Raw genomic sequence first — 8,277 nt, 5'->3', positions numbered from 1 at the left:
TTCATGGGTTCAGGCCCCATGTCAGGCTCTGTGCTGACAGCTCAGAGCCTGAAGACTGCTTCAGATTATGTGTCTCCCTCTCTTTCTGCCCCTCCCCTGCTCACGCTCTGTCTCACTCTCTCTCAAAAATAAACATAAAAAATGTTTAATAATAAAATAAATAGCAACCAAAGAGAGAAAATACAACACATGAGTAAAATCTATAAGCAGGAAACTTTTAAATTCTACTGAGGGATATAAAAGAATAATTGAATTAATGGAAAAGCATATTCTGTTCTCAAAAGACTCAATAATTTAAAGATGTCAGTTCTTCCTAAATTAAACTATAAATTTATATGATCTTAGTTAAAAAAACAAAAACAAAACAATGGGTTTTGGGCCTACACATGCTGACTATAAAGTTCATATAAAAAATAGCAATGAAAGATGGGCCAGGAAAACTCTTTTAGACCCTGCAGATAGCAGAACATTTTGTAGTGTTCTGGTAATTAAATTATTTGGGAGACTCCTGTGCAAACACAGCTATAGAAACACCACCAAAGGACAGTGAAATACTAATCAAAATTGAAAATCCAAAGAGAATGGTAGGAACAAAGAAAACTATAAACTGGTTTCCTTTATCGAGTAGAGGGAATTAAAAATGAGAAGGGATTGTCCCTACAGATCCTGATAAAGCTTCAAGAACAGAGGAACAATGCTCTGAGGAAAGTAGAAATCAGGCAAGAGGCTGAAAACATGTGATTGAAAGTCTATTTACAGAGAGGTTAGTATCCCATGGGTACCTTCTCCAAGGCTGCTAAAATAAATAATGTCCCCTACTCTCCCACCAGATGCCATTGATTTATTATCTGGGAAAAGAGAAGTTGAAAATTAAACTGATTTTCAACCTAGCATCTAGCCTATACTCAGCCAAACTATCAAGTCAACCTGAGGCTAAAATAAAGATATTTTAGGGCATGCAAGGACTCAGGGAACATACTGTTCCTGATTCTAGTTCTAATTCTAGTTCTAGGATCTAATTCTAGGATCTAGTTCTAGGATCTAATTCTAATTCTAGTTCTAATAAGGTGATTCTTGGTGGGCTCCTAGGTGTGGGTTGGTCACCAGAAAGACCAAGCCATGATTAGAAGCTTGAAATTTTCAGCCCCACCCCCATCCTCCAGAGAGGAGAGAGGGACTGAGAATGGAGTTAATAATTGATCAGGCCTGAGGAAGCCTCCATAAAATCTCAATAGTAGGGGTTCTGAGAGTTTCCAGGTGAGTGAACATATAGACATATGGGAGGGTGACACACCCCAATTCCACAAGGATAGAGCTCCTGCACTCAAGACCCTCCCAGACCTCGTCCTCTTCGTCTGGCCTTTCATCTGTATACTTTATTATATCCTTTAATAAACTGGCAGACATAATCATTTCCCTGAGTTCTGTGAGCCACTCTAGCAAATTTATCAGATCAGAGGAGGGTTCATGGGAACCTCAGATTTATAGCTGATCAATCAGAAACACAAGTGACCACCTGGGCTTGCAATTAGCATCTGAAGTGGGGGGTAGTCTTGTAGGACTGAACCCCAACCTGTGTGATTTGATGCTATTTCCTGGTAGATAGTGTCAGAACTATAGGACACCCAGCCAGTGTTAGAGAATTGCTTGGTGGGGAAACTCTCCTCACATCAGACATGAGAAGGGCTACAAGTGTGATGGTATGTGAGAGTGAAGAGTTACACCAGAGGAAGCACTGAGGATTTACCTCAAATGGTGTTTCTCAAACTTTTCCTGAACATAAGAACCACCCGAGGATCTTATTAAACTGTACATTCTCATAGCCTGAGGGTCCACATTCCTAATGGATCCTGATGATATTGGTGCTGCTGGTGCCTGGACCATACTTTGATTTACAAACTACCACAACAGCAGTTTTCAAAGTGGGGCTGAAGGACTTCAGGGGACTCTGAGGTTCTTCTAGGGATCACTGAGGTCTTTGCTTTTCTAACTATATCTGTGTTGAGACCAAATTTTCTTCATACACTTCAACTTGAACAATGCATTGCAACAGGTATGAGCATCTGGCTGTCTTCTACTAAGCCAGACATTAAAGAAATTTGCAAAACATGTAAAACAATGCCTCTCTTCTCAGTAATGGTTTTGTTCTTTTAAAAAAAACTATACTTTTGATAAAGAATTTTATGTTAGTATGCTATGTGTTTTATCATTAATACTTTGAAATGAACTATTGAATATTTTAAAGATCTTCCAGCTTTAGTTTCTAAAATGGTAAATATTGATAGGTACAACCACATCAACAAATGTTCTTTGGGGTCCCCAATAAGTTTTAAGAGCATAAAAGTCTCCTGAGATCACTATGGTAGAGAACATATTCCAGGAAGAAGACAAAAGATCTAGAAAGTAGGGACTCTAACACAAGAAAGATGAGAGGAAGTCCATGATGACAGCTGTACTAGTTTCTTCTTGCTGATGTAACAAATCACCACAAGTTTAGTGACTTAGCACAACACAAGTTTATTATGGCACAGTTTCTGCAGAAGTCCAAGCACAGTGTGCCTTAGCTGGCTCTCTGCTTAGAGTCTCACAGGCCAAAATCAAAATGTCACAGGATGCATTTCTTTCTGGAAGCCCTGGAGATGACTCTGCTTCCAAGCTTACTGAGGCTATTGGCAGAGTTCAGTTCCATTTGGTTGCAGGACTGAAGCCCCTGATTCGTTTGGTTCAATCTCAGTTTCTAGACCACCCTCCAGACCATTCCTTGGCTCATGGCTTCCTTCCCTCATCTTGAGGGCCTGCAATGGCAGGTCAAATCCCTGTCACATTTCAAATCTTTCTGACCTCCTCATGCCCCCATCTTTACTGCCACATCTCTTTTTCTGCCTCTCTCTTCTAGTTTTAAAGGCTCATATGGCTACACCGGGCCCACCAAGATAATCTCCCTATGTTAAGGTCAGCCAATTAGTGACCTTAATAACACCTACAAAGTCCCCCATAGTAGTACCTTAAGTCATGTTTGCCTGAATAACCAGTGGATGGGAATCTTGGGGACCATCTTTACAATTCTAACTACCACAACAGCAAAGAGAAAGTTCCAGATGATGGCAGATAGCTGATCTAGGCCCCAAAGGTTCTGTATTGAAACAGGCAGACTGAACTCTGGAAAACAGTGTGGAGGTTCCTCAGAAAATTAAAAATAGACCTACCCTATGACCCAGAAGTAGCACTGCTAGGAATTTACCCAAGGGATACAGGAGTACTGATGCATAGGGGCACTTGTACCCCAATGTTTATAGCAGCACTCTCAACAATAACCAAATTGTGGAAAAGGCCTAAATGTCCATCAACTGATGAATGGATAAAGAAATTGTGGTTTATATACACAATGGAGTACTACGTGGCAATGAGAAAGAATGAAATACGGCCTTTTGTAGCAACGTGGATGGAACTGGAGAGTGTTATGCTAAGTGAAATAAGCCATACAGAGAAAGACAGATACCATATGTTTTCACTCTTATGTGGATCCTGAGAAACTTAACAGAAACCCATGGGGAAGGGGAAGGAAAAAAAGAAAAAAAAGAGGTTAGAGTGGGAGAGAGAGCCAAAGCATAAGAGACTCTTAAAAACTGAGAACAAACTGAGGGTTGATGGGGAGTGCGAGGGAGGGGAGGATAGGTGATGGGCATTGAAGAGGGCACCTTTTGGGATGAGCACTGGGTGTTGTATGGAAACTAATTTGACAATAAATTTCATATAATAATAAAAAAAAGAAACAGGCAGACTGAGGGCATAAAATAAAGAAAACAGAGATGTTTAAGCATATGAAAAATTTTAATGAAAGGCATGGTACATAGATGTAGAGTGTCTGGGTAAACTTAATAAGAAGCTTGCAGAAAGCTAAGCAAATGAAAAAGCAATATGCTTATTACTACAGAACAAAATTAGGAATTTAAAACTAAAAGAGGCTTGGGGCACCTGGGTGGTTCAGTCAGTTAAGCATCTGACTCTTGATTTCGGCTCAAGTCATGATCTCAGGGTTTATGAGATCAAGCCCTGCATCAGGCTGTGCACTGACAGGGTGGTACCTGCTTGGGATTCTCTCTCTCCCTCTTTATGCCCCTCCCCTGCTCATTCTGTCTCTCCCTCTCCCTTTCTCTCTCTCAAAATAAATAAATAAATAAACTTAAAAACAATAAAAGAAAAAGATACTTAAGCATCACAAACCTCTTGGCATAGCAGTGAACAATTTTTGCACACTCATAAGCGCTGACTATTGACTTAAAAACAAAAATACATAACTATGATGGCAGAGAAAGAAGGGGCGAAGGTAGAAAGGTAGTCAATTGATAATTTTTTTAATTGTTTAAAGAGAAAAAGTAGAATGGCTGCAGGTGGTTGTCTCTAAGGAAAAGGACTGGAAGGGTGTGGAAAGGCATGGCTATTTCTCATTATAGGACTATCCCTACCCATCCACTCTTCACCCTTCTCAGCTCCACCCTGAGCCCCAGGAGGCTGGTCTTGGTGTTCCCTTGCCCCTGGTTCTGCTTGAACTCAGTCAGTGGAAGGCACTGCAGAAATCAAAGGGTAGAAGGAGGGAGGAGGCTCCTGCAATCTCCCTGCTCTGAGAGGGTATTTCTGAGCAAAGGATACAATTTCTTCTCTAAGTTCTGGCTCTCACCAGCTCTCTCAAAATGCCCCCTCTCCTTGCTCCTTCAGGCCCAGGACTGGGAATATCTTCTCAATGTCCCTGTGTCCCTTAATCTTGCCCACACCTCTGAAAATTATCCCTTTACTAAAGTCTCTTTGGCTTCCTGAAGTGCCTTTGTTTCTGCCAGTGATTGATACAAATACTATATTATGTGACTTTTTAAAATTTTGTACATGACCAAATAATAGTCTACAAAAATTAATGGGTAATTTTCTTAAAAAATGTCAAAATCATGAATAACAAATCTGAAGATCTGATACAGATTAAAGAAGACAAAAAAGATATGGAAACTAGATAAAAGAAATGATCCTGGTTTGCATGTGGACAAGAAAAAAATACTATGAAAATTACTTTAAAGGACATTATTGAGACAATTGACAGAATTTAAATAAATCCATACATCAGATAATAGCACTGCAATGACTTTAAATTTCCTGACGTTTATCATTGTCTCATAGTTATATAAGTGAATGTCCTTGTTCTTTTTTTTTTTTTTTAAGTTTATTTATTTTGAGAGTGACAGAGACAGAACAATTGGGGAAGGGACAGAGAGGGAGAGAGAGAGAATCCCAAGGAGGCTGCACACTGTCAGCCCAGAGCCCAACGTGGGGCTCAAACTCACAAACTGTGAGATCATGACCTGAGCTGAAACCAAGAGTCCAATGCTCAACCAATTGAGCACCCAGGCACCCCATGAATGTCTCTGCTCTTAGAAAATAGTTACTGAAGTTGGGGCGCCTGGGTGGCGCAGTCGGTTAAGCGTCTGACTTCAGCCAGGTCACGATCTCGCGGTCCGGGAGTTCGAGCCCCGCGTCGGGCTCTGGGCTGATGGCTCAGAGCCTGGAGCCTGTTTCCGATTCTGTGTCTCCCTCTCTCTCTCTGCCCCTCCCCCGTTCATGCTCTGTCTCTCTCTGTCCCAAAAAATAAATAAACGTTGAAAAAAAAATTAAAAAAAAAAAAAAAGAAAATACTTACTGAAGTATTTAGGAGTAAAGAGGTATCATGTTTGTAATCTACTTTCTTTTTTTTTTTTTTGAGAGAAAGAGAGAGAGCAGGGGAGAGGGGCAGAGGGAGAGAGAGAGAGAGAGAGAGAGAGAATCTCAAGTAGCCTCCACACTCAGCACAGAGCCTGACACGGAGCTAGATCCCACAACCCTGGCATAACCTGAGCCAAAATCAAGAGTTGGACACTCAGCCAACCAAGCCATCCAGGTGCAACCTACTCTTAAATGGTTCTGAATAAAAATTATAAAATAATAACATATGTGATAGAGAGACAAAGCAAACGTGAATCCAGGTGAAGGGAAGATAGTTCTTTGTCCTAATCTTGCAACTCAAGTTTGAAGCTACTTCAAAATGCAAAGTTTCAAAAAATATGTATCAGTTATTTTGACAAAAGCTGTAAATATGCAATTTGGTACTAGTACACAAATAGATCAGTGGAACAGAACAAAAAATCCATAAATACATATATCCAAACACATATGAGATTTAATCCATTTAAAGGGTGGCATTTCGAAATATCATGTGCTAAGCAGGGATGGAGACATATTATTTTTTAAATGGCATATGGAAAACTGAGTTGCCACCCAGACAAGAAGTAATTATGGATCCCCATGTCACTCCATGGGCCAAAATAAATGCCAGATGGATCAAAAACTTAAGCATAAAAGAAAACAAAAAATACTAGAAGAAAAATCATGAGAGGAACAGACTTAGCGGGGGGCAGAGGCCACCTCCCTGGGAGTCAAAGTCTGCAGACACCCGCAGGTGCAGTGCCTTTGCAGCTGACTTCCGGGCTCCTAACAACAGGGCCAGTCCTCTGACAGAGCCTTTGCACAGAGAATGAATGAATCAAAGAGCAGGCAGGGGTGGTGGCAGCAGCGGCAGCATTTGCTGGTCAGGGGCAGCTCCAGCAGCAGTGAGCAGCACCCGACAGAGGCGGTGGGGCCTGGCTGAGGAGTGCTGGCTCAGGGGACAGCTGCAGTGTCCGCACCAGACTGCCCTGTGGACTCTGGCTGTGGGTTGATCATCCAGCCTCCCGCTCTTCCCATTTCTCAAGCCTGCTTCCTCAGCCTGCTGCCACTTCCGGAGCTAGTAGACATTAAATTCCTTTTCTGTTTAAAATCACCCAAGTCTGTTTCTGTTGCTTACAACTTAGAATGTTTACTACACATGTGTGTGCACACACATGCACGCATACACATAAATGGTGTGTGTGTGTGTGTGTATCATACATATATTATATGGCTTGTTTTTTCCTTTTGCCCTAAAATTACATATGCATGAATATAAGCATGTGTACAAAACTGGAAGGCTAACATAGCAAATGGGCAACAGTGGACACCAATGGGGATGCTTCATGGTGGAGTTGGACTAAAAGGAACTTCCACTTTGAATCTATCTTCAATGTTGTTTAGGGTTTTTTTTACAGTAATCATAGATTTACATACTACTTTTTTCAACTATAAATATTTTAATACAATTTTTTCCAAACAAACCTTTTACTTGCCTCGCACCAGAGCCAGAGTGGGGACACCAAGGCCTTAACAGAGAAGCAGGCAGACACCATCCCTTCCTCACAGAGCAGGAAACCTAATGGGGACACATATAGGGCACCAGGCACTGATTCCACAGTGAGATGAGCCTTAAGAAGGGGAGAGGTGGGCCACCTGGGAGCACAGAGGAAGGTCAACCACCCTCACCTAGAGGGCAGCCAGGAAAATTTTCCCAGCCTTAGACTTTAGGTCAGCAAACAGGAAAGAAAAAATGAACAGAAACATACAGCAGGCAGAGGGAACAGCACCTCCCAAGCACAGAGACCATGACTCCTGCAGGAAATGCCTTTGCTGGACCACTAGGAGGGCAGGGGAAAGAAGCAAGCATGGAGAGGTGGACAAGGTCCATCACAAAGACTTTGTGAAGAAATATTGTGTAAAATCTTCTTAAGCAAGTCAGACTTTACCCTGAAGGCCAATAGGTGGTCACAAAGGACTCTGAGCAGAAAGGGCTGGTCAAACCTGGCTTTTGTCATAATCAGTCATCAGCATCTTCCGTCCGGTTTACATCAGCTGTGAAGCAGGGCATTGTTCTTTTCAGCACACCCGACAAGTTTCCCTTATCTTTCAGAACACTGGGTAATGTTTTCCCACTGTCAATGGAGGAGAAGCATCTACCCATCTCTCCCAGTTTGTGACTGCTGGCTGTCAGGGCCAGCCTTAGTAGGTAGGCACCTTCCTCGGGGCTATTTACAGCATCATTCCTAAACCACTAGCTATATAAACTGATGAGAGTCAAACCCCAGGAATATCTCAGCCCTTTCCAGAAGTTTAACACAGAGGAATCCCCTGGTGAAATCCTCTGAGGGCAGGCCCGTTCAGCCACCGGAGGCCCTGTAGGCCCCTGGCTACCTTGGTGACCCTTAAGGCATACCACCTTCAATTCCTCACTCATCCTTGTTAGCACACATACTGATTTGCTGGAACCTGCTGGCATATTTGCTCTCCTCTCCCTTCTCCCAGTGCCACCCCAGCTTAGGATTTCCTCTTGTCTTATTTCCAAGTGTCTGC

Source organism: Prionailurus bengalensis, chromosome A3, assembly GCF_016509475.1.
Source record: "Prionailurus bengalensis isolate Pbe53 chromosome A3, Fcat_Pben_1.1_paternal_pri, whole genome shotgun sequence".
Classification (NCBI taxonomy): domain Eukaryota; kingdom Metazoa; phylum Chordata; class Mammalia; order Carnivora; family Felidae; genus Prionailurus; species Prionailurus bengalensis.
The sequence above is the reverse complement of the archived record's forward strand: the minus strand, read 5'-3'. Positions refer to the sequence as shown.